Raw genomic sequence first — 19,293 nt, forward strand, 5'->3', positions numbered from 1 at the left:
TCACCTATCAGCCCGGGATACAGTCCTCAATTCGTGAAGCCAACACCTTTGCCAACAACTTAGCGTCCACATTCAGCAACAATATCGGGCGGTACGATCCACACTGCTCTGGATCCTTGTCTTCAATATCAAGGAGTTGGATTGCAGCGATAGTGTTGGGGGGAGTTCCCCCCTCTCCATAGCCTCATTGTATGCCCTCATCAGCAACGGCCGCAAGTCCCCCCCAAGCTTTTTATAAAACTCCACCGGGAAGCCATCCTGGCCCGGGGCCTTACTTGCCTGCATCGCCCCCATCCTCTCCATCACCTCACTCACCCACCTGCGGCCTCCGCATCAACGCCCTGTGCGCTCGGTCGACCTCCAGAAGCCGGTCAAAGCCCCCCGCCAATACCTTTTCCACATGTGTGTCGGCCTCCACTCCTTCGATGCCTTCGGGCATACCCATGATCTGTAAATTTTGCCTTCTGGAGTGATTCTCCAGATCCTCCACCTTCTCCATCAGTCTCTTTTGGGTCTCCCGCATCGCCCCCATCTCGGCCACCAACAAGGCACGCTGCTCCATCGCCACTTCCACCTATGGAGGTCAACCGAGCGCACAGGGCACTAATGCGGAGGCCGCAGGCGGGTGAGTGAGGTGATGGAGAGGATGGAGGCGATGCAGGCAGGTAAGGCCCCAGGCCCAGATGGGTTCCCGGTGGAGTTTTATAAAAAGTTTTTGGGGAACTTGCGGCCATTGCTGATGAGGGCATACAATGAGGCTATGGAGAGGGGGAACTCCTCATGCTCCCCCACTGCCTCCTCCACTTTCTGGATCCCCTGGCCCTGGGACTCCAGCCTCTGCTCCATTCAGTCAATGCCTGCTTTGAGCGGCTCAACCACCTTGGTTAGGTCCTCCAGGGCTTTCCTTCCCTGCTGGATGAACTTCTCATTTAAGAAGTCCACCAGCTGCGCCATTGACCACTGGGTGGACAGAACAGACCCTTTGCCCTCCGACAAAGACTTCCGTTATCTAGTGAATCAGTACTCCTCCATGTTGACCATGTTGAACAGAATGTACCCTGGGTGGGGGACTTCAATGTCCATCACCAAGAGTTGCCTGTTAGCCCCCCCCCCCTAGGGAGGTTATGCTGCAATTGTATAAGGTGTTAGTGAGGCCATACCTGGAGTATTGTGTTCAGTTTTGGTCTCCTTACCTGAGAAAGGACGTACTGGTGCTGGAGGGTGTGCAGAGGAGATTCACTAGGTTAATCCCAGAGCTGAAGGGGTTGGATTACGAGGAGAGGTTGAGTAGACTGGGACTGTACTCATTGGAATTTAGAAGGATGAGGGGGGATCTTATAGAAACATATAAGATTATGAAGGGAATAGATAGGATAGATGCGGGCAGGTTGTTTCCACTGGCGGGTGAAAGCAGAACTAGGGGGCATAGCCTCAAAATAAGGGGAAGTAGATTTAGGACTGAGTTTAGGAGGAACTTCTTCACCCAAAGGGTTGTGAATCTATGGAATTCCTTGCCCAGTGAAGCAGTAGAGGCTCCTTCATTAAATGTTTTAAGATAAAGATAGATAGTTTTTTGAAGAATAAAGGGATTAAGGGTTATGGTGTTCGGGCCGGAAAGTGGAGCTGAGTCCACAAAAGATCAGCCATGATCTCATTGAATGGTGGAGCAGGCTTGAGGGACCAGATGGCCTACTCCTGCTCCTAGTTCTTATGTATGTTCTTATGTTAGCAACACTACTGACCGAGCTGGCCATGTCCCAGAGGATATAACTGCGAAACTGGGTCTGCGGCAGGTGGTGAGGGAACAGGGTAGGGGTTTGTGGACTGGGTCTGGTTGCTGCACAAAGACTCTCCTGCTCCACCTGCTCCCTTCTTCTTGACCCACTCCTAGTTTGTGGATCCATCCACCAACCACACCAGGGAAGTTACACCTTCTCCTGGCACTCGTACACCACTTTCCATCTAAAACTCCTCAAACAGGGAAAGGATCGAAAACTGCCACCTTTAGCGGGAGCTACTAAATGTGCAACTGCTCACTCCATAGCCGCCACTGGAAGTCCCTGTAAGAAAAATCAGTAGGCACATTTTGCTGAGCAAGTGCCGCTTGATAGCACTGTTGAAGACCCCTTCCATCACTTTACTGATGATTGAGAGTAGACTGATATGGCGGTAATTGGCTGAGCTGGATTTGTCCTGTTTCTTGTGTAATTTTCCACATTACCGGGAAGATACCAGTGTTGTAACTGTACTGGAACAGCTTGGCTACGGGTGCGGCAAGTTCTGGAGTACAAATTTCAATACTATTGCCGGAATACTATCCGGGCCTTTGCAGTATCCAGTGCCTTCAGCCATTTCTTGATATCTTGTGGGGTGAATGGAATTGGCTGAAGACTATCGTCTGTGATTCTGAGGACCTCTGGAGGAGACCGAGGTGGCACAGTGGTTAGCACTGCTGTCTCACAGCTCCATGGGGGTTCAATTCTGGCCTTGGGTCACTGTCTGTCTGGAGTTTGCACTTTCTCCCCGTGTCTGCGTGGGTTTTCTCCGGGTGCTCCGGTTTCCTTCCACAGTCCAAAGATATGCAGGTTAGGTGGATTGGCTATGCTAAATTGCCCCTTCATGTCCAAAAGGTTTGGTGGGGTTACAGGGATAGGGTGGAGGTGTGGGCTTAAGTAGGGTGCTCTTTCAGGGGCCGGTGCAGACCCGATGGGCTGAATGGCCTCCCTTCTGTACTGTAAATTCTATGATTCTATGATCCACTTGGCACTTTTGACTGAAGATTGTTGTGAATGCTTCAGTCTTGACTTTTGCACTGATGTGCTGGGCTCCTCCAACATTGAGGATGGGGATATTTGTGGAGCCTCCTCCTCCAGTGTGTTGTTCACCACCATTCACAACTGGATGTAGCAGGAATTCTATACAAATAAATGTTTTATCCCAACTTTAAAGTTCCAAAGCCAATGGCAGAGCAGACAGGACTTAATCCATCTTATTGCTTGCTCCAAAAAACAATTCAAATTCAAATTGAACCCAATTCATGGTCTCCACAAGGGAGACATACAAGATCCAACCCGACAAGAAAAGGAATTGCACCTCATCTTGATCTTAGCCAAAAGGCCGAGAAGCGATCGTTGCAGGAATTCAAAGCTTAGATCTAATCCATTGGTCGAGGCTTCCTTTAACTCTATCACTTGCTGTTTATGTTGTGTGGCACAGAAGCCCTGTGTTGTTACTTCACCAGCTTGATACCTCATTTTTCGGTATGACTGGTGTTGCTCCTGGCATGCCCTCCTACACTCTTCATTAAACCAGGGTTGATTCCCTGGCTTAGTGGTAATGGTAGAGTGGGGGATATGCCAAGCCATGAGGTTACAGATTGTGGCTGAATACAATTCTGCTGCTGCTGTTGGTCCACAGCATCTCATGGATGCCCAGTCTTGAGTTGATCTGTTCTGAATCTAACCCATTTAGCACGGTGGCAGTGCCACACACCACGATGGAGGGTATCCTCAATGTGAAGACAGGACTTCGACTCCACAAGGTCTGAGTGATAGTCACTTCTACCGATACTGTCATCGATAGGCGCAACTGTGGAAGGCAGGTTGGTGAGGATGAGGTCTAGTATGCATTTCTCTTTTGTTTGTTCCCTCACCACCTGCCGCAGACCCAGTTTAGCAGTTATATCCTCCAGGACATGGCCAGCTTGGTCAGTAGTGGTGTTAGCAGGCAACTCTTGGTGATGGAGATTGAAGTCCCCTACCCAGAGTACATTCTGTTCAACATGTTCAACATGGAGGAGTACTGATTCGCCAGATAATGGTGGATGGCACGTGGTAATCAGCAGGAAATTTCCTTGTCCATGTTTGACCTGAAGCCGTGAGATGTCCTGGGGTCCAGAGTCATTTTTGGGACTCCCAGGGCAACTCCCTGCTGACTGTTGCCATAATATACATCTATGTATCTAATGGAGTGCAGACAGGCAGCGATTGACACACAGGATGACCAGTAAGCACACAGAACAGAGCAGCCAATCACCAGACAGGACACAACCACTATAAAGCCAGAGGGCACCAGTTTTCCCGCTCTTTCGGGACCCAGCCTTTGGGACAGTCAGAGTTAGTGAGCTGGCCAGTGCAAACACCATGCGGTAGCTAGTAAGTCTGGTTAGGCTAGTATCAGGTCTCCAGTCAAGTCAGCACAGTGTCAACCCACAGTTGAACATGTATAATAGTTTAGCTGTTAAATAAAATCGTGTTGCATCTTATCAAGTGTTGGAGGTCTGTCTCTTGCTACACTGCATCAAGTGCAGTCCACATCGACCCAGCCTACCCAACACATCATGGTACCAGTGAGTGATGCTGAAAATTGACGGACCTACCTTGAGTGAATCAGCGTTGACCAGCAAACAGCCGGACTTACCTTGAATGAATCAGCGTTGACCAGCAAACAGCCATCCGGTGACATGGAAAACGTCCGCCCTCCTCTGCAGCTCCACATCGCCGCCAACCTCGGTGCAAATTGAAAGATCTTCAAACAAAAGTTCCAACTCGATTGTCATGGGAGAGTGCCTTTAAGAACTGGATGTTTAAGCAATGTACCTTTAAGAAAACAGTGATGTCATAGAGTAGGTGGAGCTCAGCTCAGTTAGCCATTTTGCAGGTTTTTAGTTTCAGTTTGAAAAGTGCCTGGCTGTTTTACTGGAGCTGAAGGCAACCAAGCTAATATATCTCTGCCATTCTACAGAAACTATATATATCCTTTTGCACGGAACGCGCTGACGTTGGCGTGATGATGTGTCCGCCCATTTAAAGCGGCAGTGGCCAGCAAAATCACGACGGTGTCTACAGTGTGGCAAGCTTGGCCACCACGCAGCCCTTTGCAGATCTGCTCCACTGCCCAGCATCCAGTGATCCCAGCCGTGGCGTAGAAGCGTCCGTTCAATACAGCAGGCCATGCCAGACTCTGACCCCGACAGCCCAACAGCTCCTGATGCTGCGAGCCTCAAATCTCCATACTGGGTGGGCATCATTACGAAGCATGCGCTGCCTTTCTCCAAGACAGCAAAGCACCTCCCGATCCTCAGCATGGATCCTGACGACGAGTGGTGTGCTGTCCTCACGGTCAACAAGGCTCGCATCCGGTTCAAACTGGACACTGGCGCATCGGCGAACCTCATCTCCAAATCCAATCTCGACACCATCCGCGTCAGACCAAGCATTCTTCCACTGGCCTGCCAGCTCCTTGACTACAATGGCAATGCCATAGCTGCCAGTAGCTCATGCCAACTCGGAGTTTCCAATAAGTCATTTAAAGCGACACTGCAATTTGAGATTGTGGGACCTGACAGAGCATCCCTGCTCGGTGCTTGGGCCTGTAAACTCCTGAACCTGGTTCAGCGAGTCCACACCATGTCATCCTCACAGGCGACGGCCTCACCTGATCAGAACTTCCAGGCTGAAATTGATGACATCACCACGCAGTAGCACAGCGTGTTCGACGGAATGGGCACACTCCCATACCGATACAAAATCCTGCTCAAACCAAACGGCACCCCTGTGATTTACGCACCACGTCGGGTGCTGCCACCCCTCAAGGGCCGCCTCAAGCAGCAGTTACAGGACCTCCAGGACCAGGGCATCATATCAAGGGTCACAGAACCCACGGACTGGGTCAGCTCCATGGTCTGCGTCACTGAGCTGGCCAGTGCAAACACCATGTGGTAGCTAGTAAGTCTGGTTAGGCCAGTATCAGGTCTCCAGTCAAGTCAGCATAGTGTCAACCCACAGTTGAACTTGTATAACAGTTTAGATGTTAAATAAAATTGTGTTGCATCTTATCAAGTGTTGGAGATCTGTCTCTCGCTATACTGCATCAAATGCAGTCCACATCGACCCAGCCTACCCAACACATCAACTGTATTGTATAACACTGTGCCACCACCTCTGATGGGTCTGTGCTGCTGGTGAGTATGACTATATCAGGTTCTCCCAATTTAAAAAAAATGTAGAGTACCCAATTAAATGTCCCCAATTAAGGGGCAATTTAGCGTGGCCAATTCACCTACCCTGCACACCTTTGGGTTGTGGGGGCGAAACCAACGCAAACACAGGGAGAATGTGCAAACTCCACACAGACAGTGACCCAGAGCTGGGATTGAACCTGGGACCTTGGCGCCGTGAGGCAACAGTGCTAACCACTGCGCCACCGTGCTGCCCCAGGTTCTCCCAATTTTTGCACAAGCCCCAGATGTTAGTAAAGAGGATGTCGCAGGGTTGACAGGGCTGGGTTTGCCGTTGTCGTTTCCAGTGTCTTGGTCAATGTTGGGTGGGACCTTGTACAAAAGTGGGGCAGTGCGGTAGCATAGTGGTTAGCACAATTGCTTCGCAGTTCCAAGGTCCCAGGTTCGATTCCGGCTTGGGTCACTGTCTGTGCGGAGTCTGCATGTTCTCCCCGTGTCAGCGTGGGTTTCCTCCGGGTGCTCCGGTTTCCTCCCACAATCCAAAGATGTGCGGGTTAGGTGAATTGGCCAATGATAAATTGCCCTTAATGTCCAAATTGCCCTTGGTGTTGGGTGGAGGTGTTGAGTTTGGGTGGGGTGCTCTTTCCGGGGGCCGGTGCAGACTCGGGGGGCCCAATGGCCTCCTTCTGCACTGTATATTTAATGATAATCTATGATTAATCTAGGACAAAGGTTCGGCACAACATCGTGGGCCGAAGGGCCTGTTCTGTGCTGTATTTTCTATTTTCTATGTTCTATGTTCTATGTTCCGAGTGCTCCGGTTTCCTCCCACAGTCCAAAAATGTGCAGGTTAGGTGGATTGGCCATGCTAAATTGCCCTTAGAGTCCAAAATTGCCCTTAGTGTTGGGTGGGGTTACTGGGTTATGGGGATAGGGTGGAGGTGTGGACTTGGGTCGGGTGCTCTTTCCAAGAGCCAGTGCAGACTCGATGGGCCGAATGGCCTCCTTCTGCACTGTAAATTCTATGAAATCTATAAGACTAGGCTCAGATCACAATCTGGTGAACCCCTCATGGACATGTGTAGCTCACTTCATACATGATAATATCAGTCAGCTACCTATCTTGAGCTAGCCTTAATATATCACTGCTGGTTAGCGGCACAGATTGAAAGAGTACAAGTTATTTCTAATCACAATGAACCAGTGACTGATTCGGCCATACAAACTGTTCATTTCCCACAATCTGGATTGTGAACTCAACATTTTGTTATCAGTGAGCGATGTAATTGCACTACGCAGAGCGAGTGTGTGATTTGACAGGTCACTGGGGTTGGCAGGGGCGGGAGGAGATAGAAATGTGGGATTGAGAGGTTAACATTTTTGGCATGCCTTTGGAGCAAATGGGTCAGCAGAGTGGGCGGCGGTGGGTCGATGGTGTTGAAGTAAGTGGAGAGGAGGTGGGTGGGTGGGGTAGAGGAAGCTCAGGGAGTTTGAGCTGGAGCTCCAGGAACAACTGAAGGAATTTCCCTGTCATCGCGGACACAATCATGACACATGAACCTGATGTTGTAAATCGTGCCTGGCAATCGAATGTGCTTGATAAGATGTATCGGGTGTTATAAATCTCAGAAAATATGGTCGGTGATTAGCTTGAAGTGCCCTTCATGTAGAGAGGTGTCGTGGGAATAGTAATGTTGCTATCAGTACTTTCCTGAGTCTCCCAGCTCAGTTTGGGTATTGATCAGAGAACTCCTTGCACACGGCCTTCTTCAAATGGGAACAAAGGGCAAGTTGTATGTTGAATCCAGCCTCCACATTCTGACAGAGGCACGAATGTCACTTCAACACCCTGATTAGATCTTGGTGTTGACTAAGCTGAGGTACTGATCTGTGTGTGTTTGTATATTTTGGTCCAGGTGGGAACCTGATGGGACTGGTATTGGAACACTCCTCAGCTCCAGATTCAGCCTCGATTGCCCTCAGTCAGGTGCAGCACAGGTTTGATGCAGACAAAAGCTCCTTGTTATTGTGACCATCTACCTCAGTCTGGCTGGCTGTCAGAGTTCACCCCGTGGTCAATACCTCAATGTCGGTCCCATTTCCTGCACACCCCAGTCCAATGGCTTGTGCTGAGAACTGTCGGGGTTGTTCAAACTGATATTACTTCAGGCTCAAAAATCTGGCAAACTCAGCTGGGTTGGTGCCGTGTTGTAAATCCCTGCTATACCCAGTCTCTTCTGTTTGGGGAACCAGTTTTACACCCGACACTGGAACAAATGTGCCAAAGAAACTCAAATTGTTGTCAATTTGCTAAATGTTTGGGATGGGAGACTTTAATTATGAGGAGAGACTGGAGAAACTTCTCCGTCCCGCCGCACCCATTTTCCGGCGGCGTGCCCCCGCCGGCAGTGGGATTCTCCGTCCCAGCAGCCAGCCAATGGGGTTTCCCACTGTGGGCACCTCCAAGTCATCGGGAAATCCGCAGGTGTGAGTGCGCTGCCCGCGAAATGGAGGATCCCGCCGATGGAGAATCCAGGCCATAACGAAATGGAGGATCCCGCCGATGGAGAATCCAGGCCATAACAAAATGGAGGATCCCGCCGATGGAGAATCCAGGCCAAAACGTTTCCACTGGAGAAACTAAGAGATTTAATTGAGGTTTATCAAAACATGAGAAGGTTTAACGGTAGGGGAGTCAATTTCAAGAAGTCATCATCTTAAAGTTTTCTTAGATTAGCATTTGAAAGCCTTGGCATATAAGGCTACAGACCAAGTGCTGGAAAATGGGAATAGATGGGCGCGATTCAGCAGATAAAAGTTAAAGTCCATTTTTGGGCATGATTTGCAGGGTGTTTCTCAAAAGTCGCATTGGCGAGATCACACCCTGTATTCAACGGCACTTGGTGCAAAAATGAGCCCCCATCTGATTCTCGCCATTCCTGATTCTCTCACCGTCTGAATCACCCAACTTATGCCTGCTCACCGCTACCAAGGGGGAGCTGCTTTTAAACACTCCCTCACTCACAGTCAACAAACAAGCATGGCAGCGCGCAGACCTGCTCCTCGCTTTGATGATGCCGACCTGGCCAGGCTTCTCCATGCTGTGGATGAGAGGCGGGCACCCTGTTATCCAGAGGGGGTTGGAGAACCTGCAGCAGGGTCAGCAATGCTGCCTGGGAGGTAGTGGCAGCGGCAGTCAGTGCGGGCAGCATGACAAGGAGGACCAGCGTACAATTTAGGAAGAAGACGAATGACCTCCAATGAGCTGCAAGGGTAAGTTACCACCTCTCTCCCGGGCAGCACGGTGCCGCAGTGGGTTAGCCCTGCTGCCTCACAGCGCCGAGGTCCCAGGTTCGATCCCGGCCCTGGGTCACTGTCCGTGTGGAGTTTGCACATTCTCCCCAAGTTTGCGTGGGTTTCACCCCCACAATCCAAAGATGTGCAGGCTAGGTGGATTGACCAAGCTAAATTGTCCCTTAATTGGAAAGATTTAATTGGGTACTCTAAATATATTTTTTTAAAAGTTACCACCTCTCTCTTGGCATCAGTTCTGCCTGTCGCCCCCAAATTCCCAATCCCCTGCCCCCCAATCCACTCTCTGACACCTTGGACCCTTCCCACATTCGATCTTCAAGCTTGTTCCCAGATCCCCCTGGCACCCACCAGCACAACCCCTTCATGTCTAGGTGTGGTGCCCACACATGCCACCTGCTATAGACCCCCCTGACTCAATAAAGCGTGTGGCTCACAATGCCCTCTCTTTGTCCCTGCAGAAGAAGATAGCCTATAATAAGAAGGAAATGGTGAAGATGGGGGGAGGAGTCCCAGAGATTGAAATCTGCACCCTCTATGAGGAACGGAATCTGGAAATCACAGGTTGCCCAAGGAGAGAGCAGTGACTGGCACCGAGGTTGGCCTGCACCAGAGAGGTGAGGATCCACTGCCCCTTCACCCAGATGACCTGTCTCAAGTGAGTTATTCATGTCAGCCAAAATAATCCTTCCCTCTCATTGACCACATGTCCATTGTCTTGCAGGATCACAATCTGATGAGGCCGGGCCATCCGGAGCCGTACCCCCCTTGCCACCCAAGAGAGTACCTAGGAGGAAAGTTCCGAAGATAACACAGTCAATGTGTCACAGCTATCACCCGCACTTTCCACCAGCGCAGAGACACACCTCGGTGGGCAGTATTAGTGTACAGGCTTCGGGGCACTATCTGGTGAGAACCACACAGTTGCTGATGTACATCAGGTGGCAGCAGGAACATCCAAGAGAGACAACAGTCTGCTGGATCCGAGGGCACAGCTGAGACCCAGGCAGATGCTGAGCCTCTGGACAGTGTTCTCACTGAGCTGATGCAAATGATAGGACACAGCCGTGAGCTTCAGGATGGGGTGTCAGCGACATTACACAGAATGTAAGGCCGAATAGAGGAGTTCCAAAGCCTTCAGGCGCAGAAGGTGGTGCCGACAGTGTTCGGCACCGAGGCCAACACTGCTTCAGTGACGGCCAGTGGATAACATGGAGCATGACGTCTGCGTCTTGAGTGGCGGTTTCCAAGCCATGGCTGATGTCTTCGACATCAAGTCCCCGTCACTTAGGGGCATGACGCAGGTGAGAGGGCATCGTTAGCCATATGCATAGTTCACAGTGGTGGGAGGGGATGTGTGAAGGAAGGGTTGGGGAGGGCGGTTGAAGGGAGGGGTTGGAAGGGAGGCTTGGGGAGTTTGAAGGGAGAGCGGGATGGAGGAAGGGCTGGGGGCCGTATGGAGAGGTGGGGGGGGTGGATGCTCGCGTGGGGGCAGAAAGGTCTTGGGGATAGGGGGGCATTGGTGTCGACTCACTCGTGCTGCCCGGTGCAGGTCATTGACGTTTTCCCGGCACTGGAGGCCAGTCCTCCTGGTCACACTCCCAGCGCTCACAGTCGCCGCCACCACATCCCAGGCAGCACTGGCTACCTTTGACTGACCCTCCGGCACCCTCGGGGGAAACAGGACATCCCTCCTGGCCTCCACGGCATCTAGGTGCCTTGCCAGACCTTCATCCCCAAACCTTGTGGCCGGTCTCCTGGGAGCCATTGTTGCGGGCTGGCTGGGGTTGGCTGAACAAGTGCTGCTGAAGTGCTGCTTGACCTTGTTAGCGGGGGGCTGGCGAGCGTGGTGCCGGTGAATCAGCTGGCGAGCCTTAATTTGCGTCGAGAAGCCCGTGGGGCCTTGTTAAGTGGACCAGTTAACGTTGAATAGCGTTGTCATCCTCGCTGGGCCGAGTGCCGGGAGGCTCGTGGCAGTTCCCACTAGCTACCACACTTAGAAATCCTTCCGGAGAATCGCACCCCTGATGTGCATCCTGGGGACACACCTAGAGGTAGCACTAGGATGAAGAAGACTGAAGAGCACTGAGTGGGCCCTGATGAGGTCAAAATCTGTAGCTAGATGGAATGGAAAACTGTCAAGGTATAATGTTCACTATTACAATGTGTCACAGGGGTGGCACATGGTTGGCACTGCTGCTTCACAGCGCCAGAGATTCAAGTTCGATTCTGGCCTTGGGTGGCTGGCTGTGTGGAGTTTATACTTTCTCACTGTGCCTGCGTGGGTTTCGGGTGCTCCAGTTTCCTCCGGGGGTCCACAGATGTGCAGGTTGGGTGAATTGGTCTTGATAAAATTTGCCCCTTAGGGGTTATTTTAAAAAAATGTCACAGCTTATACATGTCACACCTCTGACACTTTGATCTTCACAATGGGCCAGGCACGACCTTAGCGGGTATCCCTTGTCCCTCACATACCAACCCGTCATCCTGAGGTGGTCCTCAGAGTGCCCCAGTATGTAGCTGTCATGCACGCTCCCAGGGTAGCGGGCACACACATGCATGATTCTGAGATGGTGGTCGCACACAATCTGAACATTCAGGGAGTAGAATCCCTTCCTGTTAACATCGGGCACTCCCTGATGCCTCGGTGCTCACAAGGTGACATGCGTGCCATCGATCGTCACCTTGAACTGGGGCATCGCGGCAATGGTGGCAAATCCTGCATCTCAGGCATCTTGGTGGGCTCGGTCCAGATCAAAGATGATACAGTCTCATCCCAGGCATACAGAGCATCCGTCACCTCCTGGATGCACCTGTGGGTGGATGACTGCGATATGCCACACAGGGCCTCGCTCGAGCCTTGGAATGAACCAGTGACATAGATGTTTAGGGCTGCGGTGAGCTTCACGGTTATCAGGAGCGGGTGTCCTCCTCTACAGGGTGCCATGTCTGCGAGGATGTGGCTGAGATGTTGCGCTGTCTCCCTGTTGAGACAGAGTCTTCTGCGGCATATGCTGACTGTCAGCTCATGGAAGGACCAATGGCACTTGTACACCTTGGGCCATCGCTGGCCTCCCCTTCTGGGTACTTCCTCAGCCTGATGGACGGCCGGGTCTTCAGGGTGTGTGGCGGCCCCTTACACATGTAGTGTCGCCTCCAGCTTGTGTTGGTGTTGCTGTCTTCTACAGCGTCTGTCCGCCTTGGCTGCTACAGGCACAGCGAGGGCATCCTCTGTGGGAACTACACCAACAAACATTGTTTTATCTGGAAGGAATTGGAGGAGAGAGATCGACAATCAGTTAGGGCTTCCATCCCGGGACCTTCAAATCCTAAAGCCTTCCCACCCTTACCATGACTGTCCTGCCTTCTCTCAGAGTGCCATCCAGAGAGCCAATTGTGCTGGAAAACCTTGCTTTGCAAACTCACCCCCGGCCACATCAGGACCCTAGAGCTTTGTCGGGAACATTAGGGAGGCCGTGTTCAGCTGCTCTTTGCTTTTCCACACTATTACCCTTTGGCCATGAATGGATCCTCAGTGTGAAGCCCTGCTTTTGGTGTTTGACTATTGGCAGCTGCCTCTACGGTGCTGACGCTCCTAGAGTTCAAGCACAGTGTTCAGGCATCAAAGGTTGCTGGACGCAGTGCAGTAATCATCCTCTGAGACATGGTACCTGTGCCTTCGAGGAGGCAATTGAGAGTTCAGGGGCGGAATTCTCTGACTCCCCGCCGGAAAATCGCGTCCCGCCGGTCAACGGGCCCCCCCCTCGGTCGGCGGGTCCCTCCCCGGCGATTCTCCGGCCCGCGATGGGGCGAAGTTCCGCTGCTGTAATGCCGGTCCTACCGGCGTGAATTAAACCACCTCCCTTACCGGCGGGACCAGGCGGCGCGAGCGGGCTCCGGGGCCCTGGGGGGGGGGGGGGGGGGGGGGGGGGCTCGGGGCGATCTGGCCCCTGGGGGTGCCCCCATGGTGGCCTGGCCCGCGATCAGGGCCCACTGATCCACAGGCGGGCCTGCGCACGCGCGGGGATGACGCCAGCAGCCGCTGATGCTCCCGCGCATGCGCGGACTTCCGCCGGCCGGCGGAGTCCCTTCGGCCCCGGCTGGCGTGGCGCCAAAGGCCTTCCATGCCAGCCGGCGGGACGGCAACCACTCCGGCACAGGCCTAGCCCCTAAAGGTGAGAGCTTGGCCCCTAAAGGTGCGGAGAAATACGCACCTTTGGGGCGGCCCAACTCCGGAGTGGCTCACGCCACTCCATCCCACCGGGACCCCCCGCCCCTCTGGGTAGGAGAGAATCCCACCCAGGAGTATGAAGTACTCTCACAACTAACAAGGCTAATTCCTAAATTGAAAAAGCCTTCAGCTGTGAAGCTAGAGGCTGCTCACAGTCAAAGGGGGTGAAATTAACTTTCAGGAGAGAAGCTGCAGCAGGGCTCTGTCCTGGATGAGTTTTGTAGGACAGACAGGCTACAGCTGTGGTTCCCCCTGTTATGGGTCTCCACAATATAGAATCATAGAATTTACAGTGCAGAAGGAGGCCATTCGGCCCATCGAGTCTGCACCGGCCCTTGGAAAGAGCACCCCATTTAAGCCCACACTTCCAACCTATCCCCGTAACCCAGTAACTCCACCTAACCATTTTGAACACTGAGGGCAATTTATCATGGCCAATCCACCTAACCTGCACATCTTTGGACTGTGGGAGGAAACCGGAGCACCCAGAGGAAACCCACACACACACGGGGAGAACGTGCAGACTCCGCACAGACAGTGACCCAAGCCGGGAATCAAACCCGGGACCCAGGAGATGTGAAGCAGCTGTGCTTCTGTGACGCCCATATTTAAGGATGCCTTGAAGGCCTCATAGAAGCAAAGCCCCTCACCCTTATACTGTACCCCCCCCTCCCAGCTCAGGGGCGAGCCCCGGGCGAATGGCAAAATAGTTTGCACTCGGTGTGAATCTTAAGATTTTCCTCTCCCACTATTCACCCGGCACGCCCGGATCCACACCAGGTGCAACGCGGTTGCTGAATTGTGCCCTCTAACTCTACGGCTCTATGACCAAGAGTGAGGAGAGGTTGGTTGTTGGAACAGGGAACATTCTGTCCTCGGGAGTATTTGAGGATGAATTTGGGATTAATGCAGGGGCATGGAGAATGAGTGGAGCAGTGGGATTAGTTTGGGATTACCAGTCTGGGGTAGGATCCATTCATTGGGTAGGGGCCTTTACTGACATACAGGCCAATAGTGGACTAATACCCACTTTCTCAAACTATCTATAGTCATAGAATTTACAGTGCAGAAGGAGGCCATTCAGCCCATCGAGTCTGCACCAGCCCTTACAAAAAGCACCCTACTCAAGCCCACATATCCACCCTATCCCCGTAACCCCCACTTAAACTTTTGGACACGAAGGGCAATTTATCATGGCCAACTCACCTAACTCGCACATCTTTGTACTGTGGGAGGAAACCGGAGCACCCGGAGAAAACCCCGCAGACACGGGGAGAACCTGTAGACTCCGCAGACAGTGACCCAGCCGGGAATCGAACCTGGGACGCTGGAGCTGTGAAGCAACTGTGCTAACCACTATGCTCCTTCATTACCTCTTTGCATCCTCTATATTGTTTTCTTTCCCACTTAACATAGTATTATCAGCAAACTTCAGTACAGTACACCTGGTTCACTCACCTTAATCATAGATTGTAAATAGCAGAGGCCCAAGTAGGGATCTTAGCGGCACTCCACACGGTCTCCCAACCTGAAAGTGCCCCGTTATCCCTACTCTCTGTTTTCAGTTGATTAACCAGTCGTCAATATATGCTCATATATTGTCACGCATTCAAATTTATTTAACAATCTCTTATGTGACACCTTATCAAATGCTTGTTGAAAATCCAAACACATATAATGGTTCTCCTTGACCTACCCGACAAGTTACATCTTCAGAAAACTCTAACAGATTGTCAAACACTATTTTCCTTTCATAAATCCATGGCCCATGTCCCTTAGAACAAATTCGAGCATTTTGCCTACTACTGACCTTAATCCATGGTTTCCTATTTTCTCCGTATCTGCTTTCTTAAACAGCAGCGTTACATTTGCTACTTTCCAATCTGAGGAAACTGATCTAGAGTCTAAGGAATTGTGGCCATTCAAAACCAATGCATCAACTATCTCCTTCTTTCAAAACCCGAGAATGAAGGCTGACAGGTCCAGGGGATGTCACTTAGACCCATTAATTTTGTCAATGCTATTTCTTTACTTATACTGATTTCTTTAAGTTCTCTATTCTCACTAGACCCTTGGTCCCCCATTATTTCCAGCATTTTGTATCTGACTTCACAGTGGAAGACACAATTGTCTTCCATTGTGAAGACAGATACAAAATGCTGGGGCTGGGGTGGGGGTGGAATTTTCCTTGGACTTTGGAAGTGGTATCAAAGGAGGAGTTGGAAAATAAGCATAAAACGTGTTGGGCTGGTTTGCCAACACGTCCTTGGGTCTGATGTTTTTCCCGGGGCAGAGTGCATGCATAGATGGCAGCTCGCCCATCAGCAGAGAGATGCCAATTAGGGTAAGTGTGAAGGTAATTGATGGATATTTTTAGAAGGCTATCAAATTCTGCTGACGGTGCACAGGGCCTCCACCATGTCCACTCACAAGAGGCGGGAGTTCGGAGTGCCATGAGATTCATAAGCAATGGCCACTTTAAAGAGCAAAATTGGTTCTGAAGAAGTCATACGGACTCTAAGCATTAACTCTGTTTCTCTCCATAGATTCTACCACACCTGCTGAGTTTTCCCAACATTTTATGGTTTTTTTTCTGATTTACAGTATCCACAGTATTTGGCTTTTACAAAATTGTTTCCTTGCACCTGCAAACGATCCAATAAATGGAGTTGAGTGGAAGGAACATATCCATCTTGTAACTCCCTCTTCTTTTCCATTCACCTTAGCAGCATTCGCAGGCCACCCTTCACTTCAGGCACTCAGATTGACCCTCTGTCATCCTCAGGAAGCTTGTCATCCCAAATCGGATGGCGCTCCCGGAATTGGTTTCTTCATTGGCCTGCTCCGGAAGATCGCACCCGATGCTCTGTGACTTGGGTGGCACAATGGTTAGCACTGCTGCCTCACAGCGCCAAGGACCCGGGTTTGATTCTGACCTTGGGTGACTATCTGCGTGGAGTTTGCATGTTCTCCCCATGTCTGCGCGAGTTTCCTCCGGGCGATCCGGTTTCCTCCCACAGTGCAAAGGTGTGTAAGGTGAATTGGCCATTTTAAATAGCCCCTTAGTGTCCAAAGGTTAGGAGGGGTTACAGGGATATGGTGGGTGAGTGGACCTTGGTACAGTGCTCTTTCAGAGGGTCGGCGCAGGTTCGATGGGCTGAATGGTCTCCTTCTGCACTGTAGAGATTCTATGATTCTATGACTCGAACTAGAAATTCAGGCCTTGTATTTGCTTAAGGTCTCTAATTATTGAGGTAGCGTCCATTACTCTAGCAGATTGCTTGAGATTTATAGATGGGTCGAATGTCTTTGTCGTCACTGACCATCTTGTTATGGAAAAGTGTTGTGAAACAAGGAGACTTTGACTTAAAACGCTCACAAACAGGGGTGTTATAGTGCTGTGTCCTCTTGAGAGTTCACTGAACATATGGAGAACAGAGCAGCGAGGGGAAATGTGTAAAACAGACCCTGATAACAATGTAGGCTGCAGGTGCAGTCTGTCTCTCCACATACACTAACTGACCAAATCAGTCAACCTGTTTGCGCAGCCCAAGTTAAAAGTTACCTAATTGATTTGAAGTATGCAGCTCACAGCCTGTTGTGTAACATCAGAGACTGAGGGCCTCGTTCAGTCGGTGCCTTTGCTCCGAGATCCCATCCATGTGAAGATTGTTGTGTAGATTTAAGGAATTCTGGCCGGATGCTTCTTGACTCAGACGCTCTGAACAACAGAGGTTGGGAACAAATGTGAGGAAAGGGAGCCAAGCACAACAAACCAGGCCAGAGCTAGTGACCTTTGAGAGAGTCCCAGCAGGAAATACCAATTGCCGTGTCGCAGGTAGAGGGAATGGAAACATAACACACTCGTTCCACTTTATTCTGTTAGAGCCTGAGGCTGCTGTTGTACCGCTGCCAGTGAGTCAGCAGCAGGAGAGGGTCGAACCTTGGGTAACGAGCCTAGCTGACAGTCCTGTCTCCGAGTGCTTGGGTGGGACTGCCCAATGGCAGTGCGATGAGCTTCTCTGTTCATCATTAAACAGGGCTCCCTTACAACCTTCTCGCCTGGGTTCTGAAGGCAGGGGCTGGGGTGGGGACACGTGACAGCAGATATTAGAGGGGAAACGGGTTTGAGCTTTAAAAATTGGGTAAGCACAAGGAAGTGGGGACCCTTGAAGAGAGATGCTGATTCTTTGCAAAGAGGTGATTCTGCAAAGAAGTCTACAGGGGGCAACTTACAGCCAGAGAGCTAGCCAGGCAATTTAGAGAGACCTTGTACTGTTTCACTCACTGCCTTCATATATATTCATATTCACATTTACGCACCTACCCTCAGGTACACACTCATATACACTTACATACACCTCAACCAAAGACACATACGGGCTGGATTCTCTGTTTTTAGGACTAAGTCCCTGTCATAATATACATCAATGTGTACAATGGAGTGCAGACAGGCAGTGGTTGACACACAGGATGGCCAGTAAGCACACAGAACAGAGCAGCCAATCACCAGACAGGACACGACCACTATAAAGCCAGAGAGCACCAGTTTTCCCGCTCTCTCGAAACCCAGCCTCTGAGACAGTCAGAGTTAGTGAGCTGGCCAGTGCAAACACCATGTGGTAGCTAGTAAGTCTGGTTAGGCTAGTGTCAGGTCTCCAGTCAAGTCAGCATAGTGTCAACCCACATTTGAACATGTATAATAGTTTAGATGTTAAATAAAATCGTGTTGCACCTTGTCAAGTGTTGGAGGTCTGTCTCTCGCTACACTGCATCAAGTGCAGTCCACATCGACCCAGCCTACCCAACACATCAGTCCCCATGCTGTCGTGAAAACTGTGGTCTTTTATGCCAGGAAAACTGGCATCAAAAGGTCACAGATTCACTGTTTTGCTGGGTGCTTGCAGGCAGCCATTGTAGAGCTCGCAGTTCTAGCTGCCAATACGGTCCCCAGAACTTCCAGATCATAAGCCGTGCATGTGCACGGCGGCGGCCTGAGCGGCCGCGCTGTGCTCCATGGCAGACTCAGCCCGTGGACCTGGACGCCAAAACTGTGCCCCGCATCGGCCGCTCGTGCACCCCGGACCGCCCATACATATAGCCCCCAGCCCCGAATGAAGCACCCTCTGCCTGCTGATCGGCCCTCCCCCCCGACTGTGGCAGCCCCGGACTGATTCTGCAGCCGCCACGCGAGAACCCCAGGCGGTGGGACCAAGAGAGAGTCACACCGTCGGGAATTCGGCCAGTCGGGGACGGAGCTTCGCGGGGAGAGTCTCAGGCAATGGCTCCATGAGTACGCCGATTTTCAGGGGGCGGAGAATTAAAAACCCGGTGCCGCTTCTGATTTCGGCGCCAAAACGGTTTCTCCGCCCTGTCGCCGAACGTGATTTTGGTGTCGGGGAGCGGAGAATCCAACCTACACATTTACACGCTGTATTCAGATTTACTAACATAGCCACTTACAAACATACATGCTTTACGCACATACACTTTTATACTCTTACCGTCAGGTACATTCTAATGTTCTTTAGGGAAGGAATTCTGCCTCTCTTACCCAGTCTAGCACATGTGTCAACAACAATGATAGTGACTCAAAACTCTCCTCTGAAATGGCCTATTAAAAGCCACTCAGTTGTACCAAACAACTATAAAAAGTTCAAAACCGAGGCCCTGGAAATGACAAACAGCAAACCCAGCCCTGTTGATCATGCAAAGTCCTCCTTATTCAATGGGGGCTTGTGCCAAAATTGGGAGAGCTGTCCCACAGGCTAGTCAAGCAATAACCTGACTC

Source organism: Scyliorhinus torazame, chromosome 2, assembly GCF_047496885.1.
Source record: "Scyliorhinus torazame isolate Kashiwa2021f chromosome 2, sScyTor2.1, whole genome shotgun sequence".
In the NCBI taxonomy this organism is placed as follows: Eukaryota; Metazoa; Chordata; class Chondrichthyes; order Carcharhiniformes; family Scyliorhinidae; genus Scyliorhinus; species Scyliorhinus torazame.